This window comes from Melozone crissalis, unplaced genomic scaffold (assembly GCF_028551555.1).
Source record: "Melozone crissalis strain CALT ecotype California unplaced genomic scaffold, PUWL_Pcris_2 ptg000027l_1, whole genome shotgun sequence".
In the NCBI taxonomy this organism is placed as follows: domain Eukaryota; kingdom Metazoa; phylum Chordata; class Aves; order Passeriformes; family Passerellidae; genus Melozone; species Melozone crissalis.
Window position 1 is genome coordinate 21191644 of NW_026535805.1, and position 27032 is coordinate 21218675.

The window sequence follows — 27032 nt, forward strand, 5'->3', positions numbered from 1 at the left end:
CACAGACAATGCATGTCTTCCAGTGCTCTAGGAAGCACGACCCAGAACAGAGGAAGGGTTAGTAACAGAAAAAATTTTACATTCTACCCTCTGCTTAAATCACTGGCTTCTGCTCTGGTTTTCACATACCCAAGTTGTAATGTTTATCCACCCAGGGCACAGATGTGTTATGAGGATTAGTATCTAATTATGTGAATATTTAAAGTGTTACTCTTAATGTCCTAATATTATTGCCAGTATATTTGCATACGATTTTATTTATGCTCTTGACATTTGCTTTCCAGATTTTATTAGAGCTTATAAACAATAAAAAAATGTTGATGCCAGGCCCTATTACACATTTCCTTGTGATGACTTGAGCACTCTCAGACTCTTGAGGTTTGTTGAAGTCATAACCATTTAAAAAGTTTACTGAACTGCCTTCTTTGAATCCGACCCTTCTGTAAAAGAAGAAATGACATTTTTATCTTATCAAGTGTTCTTTCTGTATAAAAGAATTAGTTCAATGTCACTGTAACAATAGCAACTTAGGTTCTTAAATGAAGAAAGAAGGAATTCCCCTATCTCTGCAGTTACTTTGGTTAAATGTGTGCCTCCAGAGTACTGCAACAGCCTCAGCAGCTGGGTGCAAAAGAGGTGATCTCTGATCTGATGCCCCCGAGTCAGGGTATTTTACGTGCAGTGGAATTGTCTGCAGATAATAAAAAGGAGAAATAATAGCTCTGCAGAGAAGTTCCCTTAGGTGTTTTGTCAGGCTGGTCTACTCCATTCATATACTTTGAAAAAACTTTGACTTTCAGCATAAAATATTCAAGTTTCATTATTTCCCCATGTGCAGACCAAAGCCCACCAGTTACAGCCATGGTGTCAGTGTTCAGGCTTTCCTTGGATGTGTGCACACACACCTGTGCATACAAGTGTGCATATTGGGAGTGACAGGAGAGGTGTCTGAAATTCTGCCTGTGTTTATTTCCATTAACCTTCTACTGAGGATAATGTTTTAATAATAGTAATAATAATAATAATTATAAATCTTTCCATCTTAAATGAAATATATTAACTTTGTCACACATCAGTTATTCTCAACATTAACTGGTAAAAACCTTCTTGGTCTTCTAATTCAAAGCTGTCTCTTTTGGCCTCTGGACATCACAAATTTATTCTCTCTGACCTCCTCATTTACATGCATTCACTCACATGCACAAGCACGCACACATTTCGTTGCTTTCAAATAGCTCCCTTGCCATGAAAGCCTGTACTCTAAACATGGAAAATCACACTAAATCAGTGCATTAAGAATATATTTAATCATACTAAACCAGTCATTTTAGAGCTTAGGAGGAGACACTTGGTTCAACAGCTGATTTTTTCTATGACAAAACTATTGGAGCAATAATGTTTTTGCTTACATATGAGAAAAAACCTTTCCAACCTTTCCAGAACTGAGAGGAATTGGGAACCAGAAAAGAGTTAATTTTCACTGAGGATCTGATTGCTTGCTTTTTTCCTATTTCAATTAGATTTTGACAATTCCCTGAATCACGTAGCAATGGGTTGAAGGAGGTTGTCTAGTCAACACACATCCCTTTCCCTCCCGCTCAAATATTTTGCATAAATCTATATCCAGCAGGTTTTCCTGGTAGTATTTCACAAATGTAGAAAAAGAGAGGACAGAAAGCCTACCAAGATCAATACCTGGAGCATAGTTTAGGTATAATATGGAGTACATAACAAAATTTTTTGGATATTGCTCAAATATGGAGTCCATCAAAAGACTAATCAATAAATGAAGGCACAGGCACAAGACAGTTACATCTAAATGGGCCTATAGGAATTGTCTAAATCTGTGTTCACAGGTTCTGAGACACTGAGGTACCTGCATAATTTGCTAGGTTTGATGTTTGATGCTACCTGTTTATGTACGCATAGGTCAGGCACATGCCAACTCTCTAAAAAAGAAAATGTCTTACATAAACTTTGTCTATGTGTAATCAGCAAATCTTCTCTTTTCCATAAGGGATATAAATTATTCATAATTATATTTTCAACAACTACGTGGGTGATTATCTGTTTCTCTGGAGCTTATCAACAAATTAAAAATTGTATATTAACTACTCTCCATGTCACCAACTGTGCTACTCTGATAATCCAGTTAAGAAATATTTTCATATCACAAAAGGGATTGAGAAGCAAAGAATAAATCTTTCTATTTAACTAAGTTTCCTGATTTATAAGATGGTTTGTTACATGATAGGACTTAAGAGAATGCCTGTAGAAATACAAAGATGCTGACATGTTCCACATTGTACTGGGTACCTGTTCTTCTGGTTACAAAAGCCAAAACATGAATTGGTGTCTAGCCATTTACCTTAAAAATGTGACCTTCCCTAAATTCCTTATTAGTTCCTCACAGAAAAACAACCAAGTTTGGATTAGGATATCATAACCAGTAGCATAAAGGAGACAGCACAGTAAACACAGTTGATCCTAAGCATGCAAACAACTTTGGGAACAAGAGCATCCACTGGCTGTTCTTCCATGGTAAACACAACCCATTACTGAAAACTGATTTAAAGAACAGCTTTGAGGTGGGACTCTCATTGACCTTATAGATATTGACCTAGATAGCACAGGTGCTGCACTGAACAGGCTGAGAGCTCTGCTCTGTCTCAGCTTTCAACACTGCCAAAGAACTTTTCTACAGTGCACTGTCCTCCTGAAAGACTTTTAAAGCATTAACTACTTCCCAGACTTTTTAAGCCTTCCATCAGGATCACTAACAGATGATTTCCGCTACATTATGGAACTTTTGCGTTCAATGACTCCTAAAAAAAGCTTGCTGAGAGTAATTTTCTACAATATAGCAAACAAACAAAAAATATATCAAGCTATAAAAAGTGCTGAAGCAGTTGCAATGAGTCAGCCTGGAAGCACCAGTTTAGGACTTGAACACATTGAGTTGGCAATTATAATGTCTTCCTAAGAGTCCAATCAGAACAGCTGGAATCTTAAATATCAAACCTCACAACAAACTGCTGCAGATCAAGAATTATTCAGTGAATAAATTTGAGTGGAAGTACCTCCGAGAAGTCCTGATCCCTTGTGGATAATTCATGAACAGAAAAAGGCCAAATTCATAAAATTATTCATTATAAATTATTCACCCTCCTCTTTGGAGATATGAAGTGTAAAATTAAGTGTTTAGTTTTGATTAAGTGAGGAACTCAACATCGTAAATACAGCATTTGACTCAATAGATCCCAGGAAATTAACTGCTTTTGGAAGAAGGAGAATAAACTTTTCTTTCTATGACTTTTGAAACTTGATTAGCTGTTTGCATAGTGAATGTGTACACAGAGACAGATCCCAAAAGATGCTGAGCTTGTACAACTCCCACCATCTTCAGCTGTACTTACTCAGCACATTTTAAGTTCATCTGAAAAACACCATATGCAAAGTGCCAAATTCTGGTATTTTTTGTTGAAAAAGCTCATCAAGTTAAAGAAAGCACTGATGAATGGTAGCAAAATTGTATCAGAAATTTCACTAGCAATCCCTTACCTTCAAATCTTCGTTTCTCAGGGCATCTTTGTCACTGATTAAGATGGAAGTACCAGGTTCACTATCCTTCTCACTGATGTGTATTTCTGCATGTGAAGAAACTTTTCCTTTTGAAGAGCTGGGGTTTTTTATTTTCTCAACTCAGAATTATTTACTTTTTCTTCCACCCATTGCTCCATACGCAAAGCCAAGTATAAAACATACAGCTTCAGCTTGATTTAAAAAAACAAACCAAACATCCTGATTAGATGACTCCAGGCATGTTTGCTATTTTTTTAAAAAAACACTTTGGAAATTGCATTTCCCAATAGGCTAGTTCCTGAATATTTTTCTTTTATGTTTTAAAATGCACTGTAGATTTTCCTCTCCCTTGTTATTAATTACATAGGATTTGCTTTTTCTCAATTTGAAGTGGGTGTTTTTTGTTCAGGCCCCAAAGTGCCACCATCAGACAGAATCTCCCATTTCTTCCTTTTCTCTCTCCTGCCTGCTGCTGCATTGTTCAGCTTTGCTTCCTCTGTTACCCATAAAAACTGTCTTATGGACACTAATGAAACACTGAAATGGCACACAATAGTTACTGAAAAGACTACACATAGATTTTCCTTTTCAATCTTGTCTAGATATGGCAGGAATTGCATTTTAGTACATTTCTCTAGTGAAATGTTCATAAAGTTTCCTCATACAAATATTCTTTTCTAGTTGCTGCCCATATAAAATCATGACAAAGCAAGGAAGTAAAAGCTGATGTGAAAGCACACAACATATCAGCCTGTTCTGAACAAAACTAAGCACAGAAAAATTCAATGAGATGTGAGGTCAAATGATGGCCATGCCTTAGAAATTGTGGTACATGTAGTTACCTCTTAAAACCAACATATGAATTCTGGTGGAACTAAACATAGAGAGTAAAGAAATGGATGCAGAGACATGCAGCTGAATTTGGACAAACCCCATGGCTAGGACAACACCAAGGTAGAGAGAAGATTTAGTACTGTTCATATTTAAGCTGAACCACTCTCTTCATACTTTTGTGAAGTTGAATCACTTACCTTCACACATCAGTTCTCCTAGGGACTCAGGCAGTGGTGGACAATCAAAAGAACAGCCCACAGTAATGATATTTTACTGACAGTCATCAACAGTGAATGCTGGCCCTTTCATGAAAAGCAAAAATCCCTCCATCCTTCCCAGCCCCTGAGGGACTTTTGCACTCCCTGAAGGCACTTTTAAAGTTCTTCAGGTCTCTCAAACTAAAAGGGAACTTTTCCAAGGTTATCAGAGAGTAAGGATTGATGTGCCTTATCACTCTGGGCTCAGGAATATTAAAGTATGGAAAAAAAGAAGCATTTTCTTTCAAAACTACTTAAAAATATTACATCTTTTAAAGGAGAGGTTGTGGACCCTCTTTTTTTTTACTTACTTATCAATCTACAGCTTTTCCTCAGTGTAAACCATAGTCTTTCTCCAGGCTTTTGAGGAGGAAAAAACTGTAACTCATTCATTGCCAAATTTTACACTCCACTGACAGGACACTCTTTTGTAGACTGGCTGATTTCCCAACATCACACACACAATTTTAGCAATAAAAATTAATTCCCGTCTGCTAGCTTTGCAGAACTCCATTTCAAAACCCATCAGCTTAGGAAGCAAATTTAAAGCCATTCTCCTGTCAAAAGCAAGAAAGCTTTCACCCTTACCCTGTTAGTCTGGCAACTCTCCAGTCTAGATCCACATTTAGGAGCAATATTAATTTCTGTTTCTCTCAGTTGCAGCTGTGCAGGGATAGAAAAAAGTAATTTTTCTATTCTGGCAGGATAGAACATGCTTTTTAATTTGTCACTAGATCAAGTTAATGACCAAGTATGGAAATTATTCCTTGGAATAACCTAGAGCCCAGCTGAAGGTGGGAAGTGCACTCTCTCCTTATGCTGGGGCTCTTCTCCTCAGTGTCAGCAGAGCAGCAGTCACACCTTTCAGGTAGGGCAGGGAGAGCCTTACCTAGCCCTTAGCTTTGCAGGCATCAGCAGTTCAAGCTGTGTTCCCACACTGATTAAGGATAACTAAAACTAGTGAAATGTAAACCTTTCTGCAGATAGGAATTAGAGGATATCTGCTGAAGAACGCTGGTAGGAGCACATTACCTTTCAACTATCCTTACCAACACAATCCACATTTTCTTTGTGAAGCGTGTTGCTGCAGACAAATGCAAACTGCACAGAAATAGACACTGTGAAACAAGACATCCCTTGCAGGATGGCTGCAGGGGAGTGGTAGGACCACTGCTTGTTAACACAGATGGCACCACACATGGAAATTCAAAACCAGTCCTGAAACAATGCATGTATACAACACCAACTGCACATCCAGTCTGTTGCAAGGTAGGGAGGTAGCATGGGTAATTGAACATCTGCTGGAGTTTGGTCCAACAGTTATTTCTAATTGTGTTCTTTCTCTCTATATACCTGAATTGATAGCTGGTGTTTGGTCTAAGCACTGTTTTAAACATTTCTGATGGTTCTGGCACATTCCTTTATGAGGCACCAGATGTGCAGGTACTGAAATAGCTGCTACTGATTTCTACCTATAGGGAAACTGGAAGATAAGGAATTAAAAAATAAAATAAAATAAAAACTTTATTGCATGGTAATCATTAAAAAGAAAAAGAAACATTGAAAAATGGGTTAACCAGGGGCAAGGGGAGATTTCTATTTTGAAAAGCACTTTTGAATTTCTCCAGGCTTGACAGTCCATCTGGACATTGCTAGATGCCTAGTTACATCAGCACATCATGTTTCATTTCAGTTCCCATATTTTGTTGCTTTTAAAGTGTCTCTTATAATCTATTTCCACCACAACATACTCCTAAACTTCCATTGTATATTTTGTCAGAAGAACATCAAAAGTAGCATGAGTTGATTAGTGCAGTGTTTAGGCCACCAGGAAAGCAGTGACCGTCTGCTCCTCTCTTCTGCTTGTTATTTTCTTGGCTCCTGTATCAGCCTCTTCCCTGTGTAGTTCCACACAACTTTAATTATAGGATTGAGGATAAAAACCATCAGGAAAGTGATACTTAATCTTTATACCTACTGGCAGTAGTTTGCTACTCATGTATATCTTGGAAAGGAGGAAAAAATTGTTTACAAATGTATCGTTATATAGCACATCTTAAATTGCACAACTATTAGCTGTAAGTATTGACTATTGTCAGAGCTCTGCTGTGGCCTGTGAAAAGGTCAGGTCTTTTCACTCATGTTCGTTTTTATTTGAGGAATGCCAAATAATAAAATACACAATTTATCAGGCTGCTGAGATTTTGTTTTCCCCCAGACCTTCATACAGGCACCAGGTTGAAATCTTCTTTTCTGTTATTATAGGAACAAAGTGATTTCACTTCCTTTTCTTTCTTGAGGTAAAGAATTTAATTTCCCTTAGTACCACCCAAAATGAATATTCTCTGTTTTCCATGTAAACATTATACAAACAGTTATATCATTATGAGCTGCCTGTGCTTCTATCCTTAGGTTGTCAATAGAGAGCAGTGCTTTTGCTCAGAGGACATGATAGAAATAGTAGCTCCTTACTGATCTATCAAGCTAGCTAACAACATTTTCAAAGCACTGAGTACTTCATTTAAAAGAATCATATCCAAATGTAGAAAGAGTTTGACCTTAAGGCTCCCCAACTTCTAATGGTGATCCACATTCAGCACTTTAATAAGCCATCAATTTTATTTACTTTTCCTAATTAACTACATGAAATTTTAATATTATGCCATATCAGTCGTATAAACGGAGCAGGCTAGATGCCTTTATGCAGCCTCAGAACTTTTCAGTAGATGTCGGATGTTTTTCTGAAGTTTAATTCTGTGTTGTTACACAAAGCATACCATCTTTTAAATAGCCAGAGAATTTCATACTGCCTTAGGAGGAACTTTAAAGCACATGAGACAGAATTCAGCAAGGGAGTATCAGCCCACCATTTTTAATTCTTCTGCCACTTAAATATCACGGCAAGGTAAAAACACAGGGAAATAACTACTACCTTTGCAGTTAAACACATGGTAACAGAGAAGTATACAATTTATTTAGGCATTTGCAAACTGCAATGGTGATGTCCTTATTTACTTATCCCAAACTCAACAAAAAGCAAACTCCAGCAGCTGCTGTGGGAAGGAAGCAAGGCACAAACATGCCTTACTTGTCTGGGGTAAGTCTCTGTATCTATTAAGATGTTTCAGTCTTTAGCTCACCAAAAACTTGCTACAGAAGCTTTACTTTTCCCCCCAAAGCAACCTGGCAGGTTGCAAAACCTCACCTAGCACACTTGCACTTTTCCATGTAAATGCAGGGGGAAACTGCAAACTTGAAGAAATTAGTTTGGCAATGAAGATCTGTGCAGAATCTTAGCTCTTCAAAGGGATTAGGTATGTGGTAAAAGATAACTAGAGACTTGCTGGAGAGCTTCAGGGACTGTTTTATTCTACTCACCTTTTCCTTGCTCCCTAAAGGCTGCAGACCCTTAGGGCTGCAAACATCTGTTAGTAATTCCTTCCTCACCTGGCACTGCCAACTCTCCAGCTTTTTCCAACCCATTCAAACCCAGTATTCTCCACGACAAATATTCCAAAGATTTACACGATGGTCCTGAGGAAGGATTCATTTAGAGACTGTCATGCCCCAAACAACGTACTTCATTATGGACAGAAAACAGTACTCCATGCTGTTACATGGTATCTTCCAAGCTGCAACTCACATTCCTTTCCAAATTTCCTAGGCCAGGAGTACCAAGCAAAGGACAGAGGGCAGCACCTCAACACCACCATTTTCAATGGCTCCAGTCACTTTTACTGAGAAGCAGCCATGAAGAATTTTACTCCCCTTTCTCCTATACTGCGCCTCTATGCCACACTGGAAGACACAAGATGGTTGGTCAAAGGAGAAGCGATTTGGTGTACCTGTGGAAAACAAATCAATAAATAAAATTAATAAATAAATCATAAAATCACCATGCAACCAGCCCTTCTGTTTATTTCATGATTGCCTCCAACTCTAATAAAATAGTATCATTTTATTATTATCACCTGAAGATAATAATAAGACTGAAGACTCTTGAATAGTAAAGCCCTAAAACAAATTTTCACCTTTGAGGCTGTAGAATGCATGTCTTCTCTTGCCTTGTTCCCAGAAACCTCTGTACATACGTGAAGAAAGGCACAGGACTTAGATGATCTACCTGGAGGATGGAAAGGATGACTTACAGCACCTTTCACCTCCTACACCCTTAATTTCTGTGATCCTGTGGAAGGGCTATTAGCATAGCTAATAAGACCATTGCTGCTTCAAAGAGTTTATTGTTAGAAAGACATGAGAATGCGGTTCAAGGTTTGCATTAATACTAAGAATTTTCATTTTTTCACAAAGGTGTAGATAGAGATCTGTTTTTCTCTGGAGCATTCCATATATTGCCAGGAGTGGAAAGGAAAACCAAGTAGATTGCACTTTGAATCTAGTATGACAATTCCAGGATTACAAATCTGTTCAGAAAAGAATAGACATGAGTACCTCTTCACATACAGAAGAGCATTTAACAGGTTGAATCATTTCACTACCTTGAGTCACACTTTAAATATTAAATATATGGAATGAAGTTAGCTTTTCGTGCATGAATATATGGATAAAATACACGTACTCGCATCTATAACTGCATGTAAACTTACAGATAAAATCTGTGTTCATGGCACAAAAGCATGATTATTTTGTTGTCAAATGCAAACTAAACATTGTTTCTGAATTAAACTTCAAAAGTCTTGAACACAGATTAAATTATTATAGCTGGTGTTTGATGACAGCAGCATCAAACATGTCTCCCTTAAAAGATCAAACAATACCCTATTCTTCTGCTTCAGTAGCCAAAGTTTCATTCAATGGCATTTTCAATCTCAAAGAATGTGAAGAAATTGATATCCTGCACTTTTAAGATGACCGTGAATCTTTTTTTCCTCTTGCTTTTAACAGTTCTTACAAGTGTTTACATTTTTGCCTCGAGTAATTGTCAGTTTTAATTCTTTCAGCCCATTTAATTCCTTTCTTCTTTATCACTCCCTTCAAAGTTAGGCATCTGGAATCAAATAAATTCACATGCTGATAGCAACCACCTAATACTGATCATCATTTGCAGTTCTCATCAACAGCTTTTCCATTTCCTGCAGTTAGAACAAGAAACAGACACCCAGCAAAGTCCATGCCAAAAACTGGAAGATGAATGAGTTATTCAGGTTTTTTCCTGGTTTGTGTCAATTGCATGTGATTTAGGACAGCTCAAACACCCCCCAGTACACAACAAGGCTGGTACATTCAGCCACTTCATTCTTCAACTGAGCAGCTGCTGAGCTGGTGCCCACACGTGTACCCAGGAAGACACCACATTTTCATTTTCCTCTAAGTTTCTGGGTATTTTTTGCATGTTCCCTTGTTTACATATTTCCTGAAAATTTTTTGGTTTTCAAGTTTTTAATCAAAATTCAAGCTTTATTTTGCAAATAAACCTGAAAAATGGAAAATATTTTGCACACAGATTTTCACATAGATGTTTTGTAATGACAAAGAATTAAAAAAAAAAAAGCAAAACTATCAAAAGTTGCCTTTGGACTGCTTGAGTAAGAAGGAAAATAATCACACATGCTCTAAGACAGTGGGATATTTATTGCTACTACTTCAGCAGAGGAAGTCAAGGGTAGAGGGAGACAAGGGAGAATAGAAGGGGTAAAGAACAGGCAATCTTCCAGCTACAAGTACAGCTCTGCATACATCAGAAGCCCAGGCATTACACTGAACACACACCTACTCCTTGGAGAAACAATGGCAGCTGTTTACTTACATTTTCTAAAAGAGTGCAGGAAGGCTCCCAAATATTACACCTATCAGACAGGTAAGCAAAAAAATCAACAGAACTTGCATGTGTGGAGGTATGGAGTCAAAGCTCATGAGATGAAGATAGAAGAGGACTGATTTTATTCATATGTAAGCCATTTTCCCCATTGCTGGAAAAGTATATGCTACACTTCCAGAAACCAGTGACAGAGAGCAAGTATTGCCTCTTGTCCACCCACGAAACAGAAAAGACAATTAAAGAAAATGTTAATATAACATTATCATAATCACAGACACTTTCTTGTCTCAAATAAACATTCCTCTTCCCTAATTACTCATGGAATAGCTTTATGACATGCATACCTAATTTCTGGTGGGAATTTTCATGGACAAAATTTGAACTACTCCTCAAATTTTCTTCTTTGATTTGGGTGTCTTCATTTTGCTGGGGTCAGACTAAAGTTGGTACTTTGGGCTGATTGTCAGAAATTGCAGGTTCTTTAATAACTGCAGATTAAGAATAAAAAGGATGAGTAAAAAGTGCCAGAAATGTGGTAAGATAGGATATGGACAATAAAATGTATCAATTGTAATTCACTTATTTTCTCAACTGGAGTTCCATGGAGTTCTAGTGCAATTATGCTGTGAAGAGTTTCACAGGAAAACTTAATTTTGAATTGAAATGTCTAGGGAAGCACATGCACTAGGTCTTGTATTTTATTTTTCTTTAGCAGTCTGAAAAATCCATATTGCAGCATTTATAATGTACCCAGATATATTTTAAAGCAGCTCTGTATAAAATAGCTGTTTATCCTCCTGTGTCTCTGAACACAGTAAGGCACTCCTTAAAAATGGGATACATGATAGGCTAAGGACTCCCACTCCTCTCTTGTAAAAGTGTGTGTCTCCCATGTCATCAGGAGTGGTGAAAGGCTCTTTATAAATGATTCTGGAGCCAGCGGTCACGAGAAATTGTGTATAGATAACAACTTCTGCTGTTAGATTTAATTTTTTTTGTGGGGTGTAATTGCTCTTCCCACTTTTTCAAGTAGAACCCTGACACCTGAGTGACAGAGAGCTGTTATCTTTGGGTGTCCCCACTGAGGTGTCAGAGGTAGGCACAGATGTTCATGCAGGCTGTACACACACACCACAGCAAGGAAAAAACTTAGAACTCTTTAGAAACCCTATATTATTCTTCTCTCTTTTCATGTCAGTAAATGTAATGAAAACACTGTCTCAGTACAGCATAAGTCCTTAATACCAGAATCCAATGTATTAAGCACTGTTAGAACATCTATCCCATTAAACAAGAAAGCTAATCTAAATATGGAGTCTGAAACAAAAATCCACGACCTTTTTAATTTTTATTTGGTAGGTTTCTTGCTGATTTCATTTTTCTACTCTGCTTTCACTACATTTTGTAGAAGCCAAAAGAAGGCAAGAAACCATCACAAAAAGCAAGACCAAAAAGCGCAATTACATAGTACCATCTAGAGCCTGTGGATGTTATAACAACTCTAAAAAGAAAGGCTTTTCTTGTCTCTCACTAAGGTCAGTGGGAACAATGTAAGAAGAAATCTTGTATTTTTTTTTTCCAGGGCCACAGAGGGGAAAAATCCAGCATGATAGAAACCAAATTAGAACAGAGCACTTTGCATCCTTTATGCAAACATGCTGGTTTTAATACTTTCTCTCTCTATGGATGCATTTTTCAGGGTGTTTTACTATCCTAAGGCTAATTCTTCAGAGGAAAAAGTGGATCACTGGACAGAATGGTACATCTGACTTAATCATTTTGGCATGTTGGGTTCTTTGGTCTGTCAGTGTCTCCTGAAAGCAATTTTTCACCAGTCACTGCAGGCAGGGTCACAGCATGTAACTCACAGCTCAACGACACTTTCAACATGACTAACTGTTGACAATATTTGAACTTTTGAGCCCTGCCATCCTTGAGCAGAGTCACAAGAAGAGCAGGCAAAAATACATCAGTCATCAAAGACACTAGGTCCCTCCTCCTCTTCACAAGCTAAAGCATTCAGCCTGCCTTTTCAAATCCTCTCTCAAAAACACACCATGAATCCCATTTAATTAGAAATACTCTCACGCATTCATTATACATGCTGGCTTCAACTCAGAAAGCACACTCCTCTGGCTCATTTCTATATGCAGCACCTCTGTTCAAGTAAGAGACTCCATAAACAGAACCTGTGTTACATCTGTGCTTTCTTATGCAATGGAAGGAGCACTCTGGCAACTCTTAAATAATAGTATCAGGCCATTTAAACTTCCAGGGATGGGTGAAAGAGAACAGACAAAAAAGCCCATGGTCTCGCATCTCTTTCCTCTCATTTCCTCTTTTCCCTCACCCCTTTCTATCCAGCAAATCAGTCTTTCTTCCTGTCTCTATTCCATTTTATGAATATCTTTTTCCTACAGAGGTTACCTATAGCTATCAGTGGTCCACAGCACAGCAGAATTAATCCAGCTGATATGTGATAGAAAGGGGAAATGTTGGCAATATATGATTACAAATTAAATGATGCAATTTCAGGGTCAGCACTACAGAAGGCACTCAAGAGGCTGACAAGTAAAGATTAATGGCAAGTGAATGAGGGCAGTTACAGTAAGGTACATTTGCCTTCTCTGAGATCTGTAGACTCTGCTACCATCTGCTGGCTTATGAAAAAGATCCAGGGAATCTATTTTAGTAGCTCTATATACATAATCTTTCAGCTGTCTCTCATTATGAGAACAGTCCTCATTTCAGGTCACAGCCTACCTTCGCCTCCACAGAGCTGTCAATTAGGCTCACTTGTGTTTCCTGATGCATTTCCGACAGCAGGCATGAGGAAAAATGGCAAACAGGCAGTGAAAATTTTACATTAAACCCAAATCATCTATCCCACAGCAAGGCACATTTTCAGTATTCTGGAGGAAAAAAAAAAGCAAAAAAATTATCTATTCCATTATTTCCAGTTTATTCTTGAGGGCAGAGGGTGAGGATAGATTGCAAGATATTGAATTCTGATTTTGAATGAAGTCTCCATTATGCTTTCCTACATGACTGATGCATAAATTGTCATAACTCCACTGAAATCAATGGAGCAATGCAGCCTGCTATCTTTTGAGAATGCAATCCAGGGAGGATACATGCCAGACCTAAATGCAACTAAATACAAAGCTATGGCCAATGTAGATTAAATAGAGGAAGACAGAAAACATGGTTGTATTTTCAAATACGGTGCTATTATTCTACACATTCTTCTCTTGGACACATGGGATAATACCTAAACACAGAACTCAGAAAATAAACTGGTTTTAAAATCACCACCTCTTCTTCATCCATTTAACTTGTCAGGAAAATCACAAAAGGCTTGGCAGTGGTGGCAACTTTTACAGAAGGGTGGCCTTAAAAACTGGTTCCACAAAAATAACCGATTTCTGTAGAGTTTAAGCACAAAAAAGATCATGGTGTCCACTTTCATACTTACTGCAGTCCAGAAAATTTTACTCTGGATGACTCTTCTTTGAAGATATCAGTTCTAGGAGACTTGGGGTTTCAGAATAGAAAAAACCTCATCTATATTACTCACTTTGGAAGATTTGTGCCACTCAGCCTATTTTCTGGTGCACAGGAAGTGCACAGTCCACCTTGGTACTAGAACAAAGTTGTAGGACTCCATGAAAAGTTCAAGAAATAGTGACAAGCCAAAGAGACCAGAACCTTCCAAAAGCTGCTTGGCTTCATGCTGTATGAAGTTCATGCTATCTCAGCCCTTTGGATAACACAATTTCCCATTCCAGGACTAGCCAAGACTCCCTAAGTGCATCTGGAGGTTGCTGTACCTTACTGATATTGATGCCCACCCCCATTTCATGGCAGTGTCTAAAGACAAGGGGTTCCTATGCTTGGAGGCACTTGAGCAACAAGGTCTTGGAACCTGCTTTGAGAAAATCCATGGTTAATGTAGCCCTGCAGCCAGCCTCCTGCATTTTCCCTCACAAAACTGAACTTGCTGCCAGCACCATAAAGAGCAAGCAGCTTCCTCTAGGACCTCCATATTAATATAAACAAGGGAAAGGGATGTGTGAAGCTGGTTTTGGAAGGGTAAGAATCACAGGTAGCCTGTGCTTTCTACTTGCCATCTAGCAAAAGGAAACTGAGGCGGTTACTGGAATCAATGAGATACCACTGGTTGTGTCTGTAACAGTGGTTGCACCTTGAAAAATCCTTTTAAAATGAAACGACACAACTCCAGTAGTATATATTCTCTGGAGAAACTGAATTAAGGTGGATGACATCTGCTGCTTGGTTCAGAGGTGAGATGAGGAAGCAGCTAACTCACAGATAAATCAAAGTAAAGCCTTAGTATAGCCCTAAGGGCCTTGGCACATTCTTTCCAAAGATGGACTTTTCTTGTCATATTTCAGCCAGACCTTTTATAGTATGACTGAATTTTTAATAATGCTGTACTCCTATAAACAACTCTGTGATGAGCAAGAAAAAAAAATTAAGCCACATCTGCTAATAAATTTAAATGTTTAATACTCCTTAATAATATGTCATCTTAATATTTGCTCTTAAGAGTGAAAGAAAGCAAGTCTCCCATGAGGATAAGTCAACATGAGTTATAGACCATGGGCTGCTTGTTATTAACAGATGAGGAATGATATGGGAAAAGATCCTATTTGATAAAAAAAATATAAGTCATCAAACACAGCATCACAGAATAAACCACCAGTACAAAAAACTTGTTGAGCTGCTTCATATGCCCAAGGTATGAAGGGACAAATGAATGAATCAGGATCTGATCACATGGTTAGAAATTATTAGATAAATTCATTCCTTTACAGGATTTTCTATTTATATCAAATGAAAAATATTTACAATGTTTGGTTATATTTGTTAGAATGCAGCAAAAGCACAAATAAGCTTTGAAAATAGTTCCCCTTTTTACTAAATACCTGGGAAGAGAATTTGGCTGTTATGTTTGAGACCACTGAAGGTGGTAAACTGAAGCACTGGAAAAGAGCATTTTCTTCAGTTTCCAAAGTACTACAAACTGCTGAAAGGGAGGATAAGGAACAGACACAAATACCCACTAGCACAGGCTTTGGACAGAGAGGGAAGGACTCCTACAAACCATCAGTTTCACAGCCCAAGGGGTGCAATGATGGTCTCAGCTCCTCGCAGGTTCCAGCTCCAAGGTCCATCTCCTTCCTGTTGAGTCAGTATTGTTCTGTGCAAGTCTGATCTGTACATACTCTAGGTCTAGAAGACCTAAATCTATTTACAACACTGCATTTGAAGAGCAGATGGTTTTCTGTAAGCATGGGGAGCTGCTATGTAAAATATGTGTTTGGAGAGGTAGATATCATGTAACAGGACATGCTGCACTTACTGGTCCTACTCTTAAAAGTTTGTTTACTTTAACAACTCCTAAAACACTCCCTATAAAAGAGGGATCTTTCTTAGCATTTATCAATCTTACTTGGAAATAAGTCAGCAGAGGGAAAATAAAGTACAGCTCCAAAGATGTTTTACCCAGTGACATCAGAGCAAAAATATTTCTTCATGATTCACACACTGCTAAGTATTACACAGAGATTAATTCTCCCACTTGTTGATGTCAGAGTCCCTGCAAGATAACCATGAATTTCATCTGAGAACCATTAAAATGGACTAAAACTATACAAATTTATAACAAGGATAACTATAAATTTCCTTTAATTTCAAACTAAAGAGAATTTAGGAGGCAGATCATTCAGCTGTTACCAACTGACATTCTGTCATTAAAAGAGAAGTATACTCAGAGCACAGAAAACATTAATTTTTTTTCATTACTCTGTTGTTTAGCCAACCTGTCATTTTACTTGGATTTTGACTTCCCAGCTGATCTTTTTCCCTGATAGGAACTCTCTGAGTGGCACTCCTTGCCACATCCCAAAATAACCTCTTGGATAGGTTATTTTCCAGAAACAGAGACTCTGCTCTGTTCTCCATAAAAATCAGACAATGAAATGATTTTGTGTGCAAATCTGATACATCCCAGGCAAACTTTCTTTTAACTGCATTCGTAATGTTTCATTTACATAATGAATTAAAGTGCCTCCCAATTCTGAATAAGGAGTTAGATTTTGACATTTAACCTTTTTTTTAATTGATAGGGAAACATTTTTGTTTTTCCAACTCCAATGATAATCTCAATTAGTACCTTTTTCTGAAGCCATTCTTCTAGGCATAAAACCATTTACCAAGACTAAATATTAAAACCTACATGTTCATTATTTTGGAAAAAGAAGGTTCAAAAGACTAGCTCTTTACTTGAAAATTTGGGCTTCAATTTTGCCTTTACAATAAAACAGGTAGTCGAATCTGGGCTCAACTACATCAGCAGAAATCATTCCCTAAACTTAATAAGGGCCAGGATTTCACTCTAAGACTTTAAAGCAAGTAAAAAGAAAGAGCAAATCTTACTTCTATAACAAGAAAAGAGAGCAAAGAAAGATGAAAATGGATTTGCTTTTTTTTTAAAGAGTTAAAAGGTCATTCATCTTTACTAAAGCTGATGAAACAAATGTCATTAGATGTAGGAGACATAAAAGGTCAAAAAAATATCCTGAACATGGAGCTAAAATGTTACAGAAAGACTGAAGGAAGAGGAGAGGCACATTTCTTCCTTTGAGGATAAAATTATTAAAGAATAAAAATAATTTTGGAAAAAAAGCCTCTCAAGGGAAAATAAAGGTCCACATGGCAAAAATTTGAAGTAGCAAGCCTGATTAGAGAAGAGATAGTACCCCTTTATTGAATATCTAAGCAGAAAGTGGTAACAAGAAGCTATCTAGTATCTAGCGCTTTTGAAACTTGAAAATCCATGGGAATCATGTCCCACAGAAAAAAAAGTACATTCCGTGGCAGAATGATATCTGTTGAATTCAGTCTGAATAATTATATCAGATCAAGAAATGGAAACAAAAGTCAAAAAGAAGTAAGTCTGAAAAGAAAAAAAATCCAACATAAGAACATAAACGTTAATATATCAATGGATCAGCTTTGCAAAGAAGGCATTTAAACTATTCTCATCTTTTGACTCAGGGATAGGTATCTTTTCCACTATCATCTTAGAAAAGAAGGTATTCACATTCAGGGAATTTTCTTCATAAATTAGAAATTTTTGGAAGTGTAAATGAAACACCTGCTCAGAGCAAAGGGCTGAACCAAAACAAGAGAATTGCTGACACTGCCACCAACTTTCAACAAGATCAGAGTTATCATCCAAGAAGACTAATTCAGTCAAACATTTCTGTCTAAATGCTGCAGGTTTGGGCGCCAAAATTCTTTCATAAATCCAATTCATTTATTCTTCTGGATTTTCTAAATTTCCATCACTAGAAATTGTCTACACTTTAGACAATTTATGATAAAATAAATGCATTGCTTTATTTTTCTTATAATTTAAGTAACTCATTGCTTCCCTTCTTGATGCTGACAAGTGTTCTGAATAATAAGTGATTTTCCTAGTTCCAAAGACACTATTTTTAGAAAAAAATATGTTCTGTTGAATTTATAGCATATTTTGTAAATCTGTTAATTTGTATGAGATCAGCTATGATGTGATCTAAATGCAGAATGCACTTCACCTCATTTAATCCCATTTCAAAAGCCTGACCCTTCTCTTTTGACTTGTAAAATACCTCCAACAGGATAAACATAAATACATTGAGAAATGTAATATTTCTACATTCAGTAATAGAGTACCTGTGCCTGTTTCCAGTTGCTAAGTGTTCCACACTGTTGTGTAGTAACTGTGTTGTTGTAAGGCAAGTCTATGAAGGAGCAAAATGCAGCTGTTTACTGCTCTTAAATCTACAGGTGTTAAAGAATTATGTATTTAGGAGCTTGGCTTCATCAGCTGTACTGTATAAATGGGAAAATTAAGCACAGAAGTAGGAAGGAAATTACACAGCATCTATTGTCCCATGATGAGGACAGACATAGTTTCTATAAGCCAGTCTTAACTGTACTAATCTCCCTTCTCTCCCCTTGTAGGTAAAGGGCTAGGCAGAGATCCATGTGTTGTGCTGTGCCAAAAGTGAACAGTGTTACAGTCAGACAGCAGGAAAGGTGAGAAGGGAGTCTCACATAAAACACACCTGGGCAGAGTAACTCTGGAGTAAGCTGAGATTGGCATTTACAGCCTGTCCATGGTTCTTCAGTAAACACACAGCCACTGGAATACACAAAGCAGTTCAGCCAGCCCTCAGCCCTCTTCCGCTGATGGTAAGACTACCGTGAATTTTTTCTTTTTCACTGCAAGACGTGTGCCTGCAAAGCTGCTGCTGGGAAATTAGTAGGCTCCAAACACACAACTTTGGTTATTCAGCAGTAACTAGTTGTTTGTCCATATCCCCCTGTGAGCCAGAGAGATGGGACAGAAGAGGGAAGCACATGCAGAAAGTTCTTTTTTGCCAGACCCCAAGTTACAGGAGCAGTTTGTGCCTTTTTGTTGTACAGTGGTGATCTACATTAGGTGCTGCATGCTACAGACACTTTAATCTGCTTTACTGCAATATTTTCTTGCCTCACAGTTATGGTGTTCCCTTTCCTCCAGCCAGCAGGACTAAACTTGTCACAGCTGGAAAAATTGTCTCACGCACACATCCATCCTAAAGGAGCAGTGCACAAAATTCATGTATATTTCTGAGTTCAGTGGTACTTCCTTAGCTGGTACTTTCCCAAGATCCTCTCTCAGGGAAAACCTCTGTAAAAATATTACTTACTGAGAAAACTCTATTTAAAACAGAACAAAACAAAACAACAAAATCCACAAACAAAAATCCTACAGCTCAATTTTTGCAGCTTTATCTGGAGAAGAAGTCTGAAATTCAATGGTAGCACAAAGAAAGGATTTTTTAGATCACAAGCAAATCTGTAAAGGTCAAAATTCCTTTTCAGATGACATGTTTGGCCAAAATAATATTTCACCTCTTTTGCAATTAAAACATATACAGTGATCTCTACTGAAGAATAGGTGTAACTTCTAGCATGTTGCTTTCCCAACCATCTACAGAGTTAATACTGTCATCTTGCCTGTCTCTGGCCTTGGCTAACAGATGCTTCCCTGCCTACTTCCAAATAAAATGACCATTTTCTTTAATCACAGTTTTAACTATGCCATTATTCACTTCCAATCTGGGTTGTGAGTTCTCTACGAGATTATCCTGGTTTCAGCTGGGACAGAGTTCATTCTCTTCTTAGTTACTGCTACAGTTATGGGGTTTTAGAGTTTGTATGAGAATAATATTAATAACACACTGATGTTTTAGTAGCTGCTAATTAGTTATTACCCTAAATCAAGGACTTTTCTGTAACTTATGCTCTGCCAGTGAGGAGCTGCACAAAAAGCTGGGAGGGAGCATGGCCAGTACAACTTACACAAACTGGCTAAAGGGGTACTCCATACCACATAACATCATGCTTAGTATATGAACTGGGGGAGTGACCTGAAGCTGGGCCAATTGCAGACTGGGGACAGTCTGGGCATTATTCAGATCCTGGTGAGTAACTGATTGGATTGTGAATCACTTGTTTCTCTTGAATCCTCTTACTTTCTCTCTCTCCTTATCATTACAGTTATTATTAGTAATAGCATTGTTATTATTATTATTATTATTATTATTATTAATAATAATAATAATAATAATAATAATAATAATAATAATATCAATTATTGAATTGTTCTTATCTCTCTCCACAACGATTACATTTTCTTTATCACTCTCCTCTCACTGATGTGGGGGGCAGCTAGCGAGTGGCTGTGTGGTATTTAATTGCCAGCTAGGGTTAAAACCAGATAAGGATAAAAGATGAAACTACTTACCTCTATTGTCAGGTCTACAAAGGAATCACCTTAGATATAATCTCTAATTAACACCAAGTGGTTCAGTGACTTGTTCACTCATACCTGCATCTCGTTCCAGCTTTTCCTACTTCATCAATTAGGTGCATTTCATAAAACATCCATAAATCAGGTGCACTCTCTTTCTTACCCCACCACAAAATTTCCATCTGTTTCAAAGCCTATTAAAAGCAATAATTAGGGTATTATACTACCACAAGTTCCACTTGCCATTTTAACCAATATCTTCTCACTGCTTCATTTTGACCCCTTCTCCTCCAGCATTCATAGCACATTGTTCTGTATTTATATTGTAACCTTCTTCATAGTACACTTTTATGCTCGATTTTCTGTAGAACACTAAACACAGGAGACTTTGGTCCACAGCTTTTGTCTGGGTACTACAGCAATGCTATTTGTAATATTAAATTGAGCAAAACTATAAATTATACAAAATTTGCATTTTCCCATGCTAATTAGCATGCTGAGATACATTCCAAGGCCACATTACACATTTGCATGTCCCATCAAGACTTTAACTCAGTTGGTTAGAGTGTGGTGCTAATAATGCCAAGCTCATGGGTTTGATGTCTGTATGGGCTGCTCATTTAAGAGCTGCACTTGGGGATCCCTGTGGTCCCTTCCAACCAGAACATTCTGTGATTCCCTGACTGCTCTGTGATATGTACTTTACATGAACAGCTAAAGGTACAAATAGGACACACAGTTCTTTTTGCTGCTGCTGAGGCTGCTCCTTCTGATCAGAATGGCTGTTAGTTAAAATATGGTAAATGGTTACAAACGACACCATATTTTGGAAATTAACTGTTTCTGCTACTGTGGATTGTAGACTGTGTACTTCACGATTCTTGTTGGAAGAAGCAAAACCAAAAAAATCCTGTAATTTTCCCAACAAAGGAGGCACACAGGATCCTTCCTGCCTCATTTTCCTAGATTGTGGATGCCACGTTCCCCTCTAGCAAGCTGGAAACAAAGTTCAGGTCTCAGGATAGGAAAAATCCACTAGACAAATCCATTAGACAAATCACATCACAAAAATTGGTTTCCATTAACCACTGTTCATTCTACATATTTATATTCAGGAATCTCTGGAAATTTTTTAGCGGAATGCATTTGTGGCATTCTTTCTGGAACTGTTCTATGGTGCTAACTGTACACATCTTAGCAGCCTAGTGAATGGTTCAAACTCTGTGACTGATCTAGGTGTATAACTATGGTGAAAGCAATATGTAGGGTGTTTTTTGGTTTGTTTCAGAAAAAAAATATTTTGGAGGATGTTTCTTTGAAAAGCTAAGGTGAGGAAAACCAAATACACACAAATATAATCAAAAAAAACCACCAACAACAACAAAGGAAAAAACCCAACAACAACAACATAAAAAGAAACAAAAAACCCCCCAAAACGACCAAAGAAAGCCCCCATCAAACCAACAAATAAAAAAAACCAAACCAAAATATTTACCAACTGAATGGGAAAAAAAAAAAAAAAAACCAAACCAAAACCAAAAAAAAATACCAAACCCAATCAGGATTTTTCAGGTTACAAGAAAAGTGAAATTGAAAAAATATTCAAAATACATAATTATATTCCTACAAAGAACAGGAAACTGGAGCTTTGCCTTCTCAACTTCAAGGCAGTGTATTTGAGAAAAAAAAATTATTTAGGTCCTAGAGTTCTTTTACCAACAGTAACAACACACACACACATGCAAAATCCCCTCAAGAAGTGATATTTCAACAAATTCCAATTATCACTTGCCTTGAGTAAGTAAAAATATTTGCTCAGTTATCAAGTTTAGCAAATTTTATAGACATTTTGCTCATTCTGGAAAAGACTGCACTTCCACTACCTGGCATTTTCAAATGAAGCTATATCACCCATAACTCTATACACAGCAGTTAACAAATATGTCAAAAACAACATATAAAACAGACATGAAGTGCATTCTGAATCAGATCTGACTCATAAAAAATAAAGAGAAGAAGGAGAAAAGGGAAAAAGGGGGACACCCCCCCCCCCCTTTCTTAAATGTGATTGGGTTTTGGTTTGTTTTTTATTGTTATTTGGTTGGGTTTTTTCCTTTTGTTTGTTTTTGGTTCTGGGGTTTTATTAGTTGTTTTCTTTCTTTTACTTGAATAAATTAATAATCAACAATTTATGGAAACAAGGAAGGAAGAATTATGAAAATGAACAGACTAATATGCTATTTTTTTAAAATTTCAAAATTCCTAAATATAATCCATTTGATAAGCTGTTATCTATCTAGAAAAAATGTTGTCAAACTAACAGCACAGCATTAAAAAAAAATTAGAAAGATCAACCTAAATATCAAATTTAGAAATTACTAGTAAAACAATGATCCCTGACTTTGGAATTGTGAAAAAATATTTACAGTCTTACAGTCTTTTAGCATTAAAACATCATAAATTGTATTATTGTATTATTAGCAATGCATTTGAGTTAATCTTTTCTAAAATTACGTTACCAAAAGGCTAAGTAACACCTGAAAACAGCCTCTAGCAGAATATTCCAATGGATGAGATAAAGCAGTGATTAAAAACTAGTCTCTCATATATTTGCAGCACCAAAGAAAATCCTGATTCAAACTTCAAGAACTGTTTTTCTGTAAAGCAATATAGCTCCACTGACTTCAACTGTACTGAATTACATCTTCTGGGGATCTGGACCATAAATCTTCACAGTGAAATAAAGCAGCTCTTCAATAGCATCCATAAATTCAACACCTGATATAGACCAAACAAAATTCTGCAAATATAATCAGATATCAGTGCTACACATTGGCTATAAAATATTAAATCCTACCCTAGACACAGCACTAAACAGAATAACTGTTAGTATTTTAAATCCTGCTTTGTTACAGGAGTGGATAAGAATCACTGTATGCAATGATTTTGACAAACCAAAGTATGCTGTACTGCCAACAAGATGCTTAGAGCTAATTTTGCCTTTGTGAAGAGCTGCAGTAAAAGTCCTGTAAACCACCAAAACTCTCATACTCAGTTAACAAATGTCACATAATCTGATTCTTCCTACTAGAGCAAAATTTACATTCAAGGAGATGATGCATAGTCTGCATATATAGTTATAACCAAGGTGTATATCTATGTACTAGAATAATTTCTGATTAATAACTTTCCTCTCATTAATGTGTCTCAGCATAGGATTAAATGAAAACAAGATAAAGAAAATGAAAATGTATTAAAAAAAGCAAACACTCACCAGACACTTTTTTTTTTTTTTTATTTGGAATGCAGAGAAAAAAAATCTGTTACCTTATTTTACACCTGGAAAATGGAGATTCTGCACTCAGGAAAAGAGTGTCTGGATAATGACCTTGAGAGTTTCTTTAGCAGGGGAGTCTCTTGCTAGCTTGCTTGTTATTGGTGAAGGAAAAAAACCTAGCTTTTAAAATAGCCATGAGTTTAGAGTGTCACTACCTCTAGATTTGCTTGATTGAAAACAGGTCACAAAATTTTAAGCAAAAAAACCACCAAAACAAAAAAATAATTAATTTTGTTCAGACAAGATGAATTACCATAAGAAGAGTTAATTTTGCAGTATCTCAAATGTTATTCTGTAATAGTCATCAGCAGATGATGAATATTGGATCCCTTGGCCCCAGCAGGAAGTGATTCAAAGGGAAATTCTTTGGAGAACCAACATTCCATTAGCATCCCTAAATTTTGATTTAACAACTCAATCAAAAATTTTTTTAGCATTTAGAACTCAAAAGCAGCTTAATGATACATGATGACTTCTGAAAGAAGGAAATGAAGTTTCTGCTACAACCCATTAACTTAACTTTCACCCCTGACATCTTGTTGGAAGAACTATAGAAACATATCTGAATGTGACTGCTTTGCCCCCTCAATATTTGCAGACAATTTAACACATCCAATATCTGTAATTTTCCCACTCTCAGGTCTTCATATGATGCAGGATGTTTTGCAAGTATTTTGACACAAAACAACATCCAGAACAGGGCTATGTAGTCATGCGGGTCCCTTCCAACCCAGAATGTTCTGTGATGATTTTGTAAAGATAGACTTTCTGTTTGGTTGATGCAGGGGGAGCTCTGCTACAGAAGGGCCATTGGCAGCTGAGGGGACTCTGATCTGGTCACTTCTAGGAGGTCACACCAGTTTAGCGCACACTAAATGAGACACCACCCCTGTAAAATCTGACTGATATTGGGAATAAGTCTCCCTTCTCTGTAGAAACTGGATGCCAGCTGCTGGAGGGGAGCCCAGCAAGGTGGGCTGTACCGTGTACCCTTGCATTGGCAACCAAGGACAAAGCATCAAGAGAAAGTTATTACAGCCCTCGACACTGAGAAGTTTTAGAATTAGTTCTTAGAACAGTTACTTGCATACATGTAAAACAGGGATACATCTGTGCAACTGAACAAGGTATTACCTTAGAAATCTGTTGTGACAGCTTATTCAGGAGATTGCTCCAGAGCTCTAGTCCTCCCCCTAGCATCCCCAAACCTGTGGAACTAGACAAGATTGTTGTCTAATAAGTGATCCAAGATAATACTGACAGAGTCCTGATTACATACAGCTAAAATATATATATATCTTGTGTTAGAGCCTATGTTCTCTTGTACAGAAACAAGGACTGGGCCCTTGTGTGAAGGAAGAGAAGAAAAAGAAACAAATCACCACAACAGCCCTATATAGTAAGAAAATGCACTGCCACATGTTTTAAGGCTGGTGTCACAGCTCTTAAAACATTACTCTTTCATAATTTTATTGGCTAAATAACTATGAAGAACGTCTGCTTGAGGGGGAGAGGCATCTATCCATCTCTCAGATGTCAGTCTGTGGTATTGCAGGATGTAATTCAAAAAAGAGAATTAAATGGTACAATTATTCTTAACTCAATGAAAAACAAATCTTTACCAAAATAACAAAAAAAAAAAACCCAAGTAATAATAAATTAGCACAGGAGAGTCATGAAAACATGACAAAATAAACAAGCAGAGTTTGAACAACACCCAGAGATATCCTGCTTCAAAATCATCTGGTCAATAATGCACTGAATGGTTTTACTGTTAAACAAGCATAAACAAGCTCCCTACCCATAGCACAAAGTGCTAGTTCTGAAAGATACATAATTTTAAACTCAAGGTATTTGTAAATAAATGCATCTTTCCCTTTAAAACTTCAATTAAGCAATTAGTACAACTTTAATGGGTGCAATCTACACAATCACTACTGATTTGCCCAAAGGTTTTTTGAGACATGTTTGATTCTTATTACCTGTAGGCAAGGAAGCATTCTAAAATACTTTGCAGATTGTAGAATAGAAGATGTCAGTCAGGCTTGACTTATTTAATGCTCTTTGAAGAATTGGGGCACAAGAAATCAAAGTCTTTCTATTACGTGTAGGCAAAGCATTCAATATAGGTGTCATTGTTTGATTGCTTCTCCACAATGGAACAATATCTTAGATATACTGCTGTGGTCTTCAGATGGTGATTATGATGGGAAAAAAAGAAAGTAATGACAAAAAACTCACACAAAATTTTTATCATCATTTGCAGCTAATACCTTTTACTGAACATTTTTCTCAACCACCAAAAAAACTCCAAAAATTTCCATATTTCCAGGTTATTTTTGCTTTTATGTGGTATAAATTTGGTAGAACTGATATGGGAGTTGAAGTTAAAAGATTATTCACGCAGCTTAATGAAAAATCTGTATAATATCAAAATTTGTACTGTTTTAAACAATTACATCAAGTATCTAGAGTGAAAATACAAGATAAAAAAAGTAAAATTAAAAAATACATACATACATACATACATATATATATATATATATATATATATATGTATCCTCACATATATGTGAATCAAATAATTAATCTTATAAGAAAACAAGAGCTGATGCTCCATGTGGGCTTCAGGTAGGAACCACACGTATAACTAAAGCAAAATGTGTATCCACTGACTGCCATCAATAGACCAGAATTGCAGCTTTTCTCATCAATGCACTGTTGTTCACAACAGTTTGGGTTGCTGCAGCAAAAGGTACTTTACAGGAGGCTTAAGCAGGATAATCTTCTGCTTTCAACTTGTTCCTGACACTGCAGAAGGAAATGTAAGAAAATTAGTAATGAATGATTTGGAAATCATTATAAAGACTCTTTCTTGCAGACAGAAATTTCAAGAAGCTCTCTGGATTATAAACACCTCTGCAATGATGGTTTTGACGTCTTTTATGGTGTAAGATTTGCATCTTGGCTAAGTGAATATGAAAAGATCCTCATAACTCTGTGTAATGTACACAGTTTCAACAGCTAAAAAGTTAATGATGATAGCTAGAAAGCACTCTTTTTATACAGGTCCTACCTCACTCACAGCTTCACATCTCTTCCTTTCCGTTTTGTTTTATCTCACTTGTCATCTCTAAAGCCTTGTATGCATTGAGATATATATCACACAGTGCACAACACTAATATGCAGCAAATCCCTCACTCAAACAGGAGAAAATCCAGTCCTTTCTTGCCAGTTCAAGGAGGGGTTTATTTACCCCACCACTGTCACTTCTGTGTCATAGAGCTGGCTCATTAAAAAAATTACTACAAAACGTACATACCCAGCAATTCTCAGAGGAAACCTGAAATCATCAGTAACTGATGCAG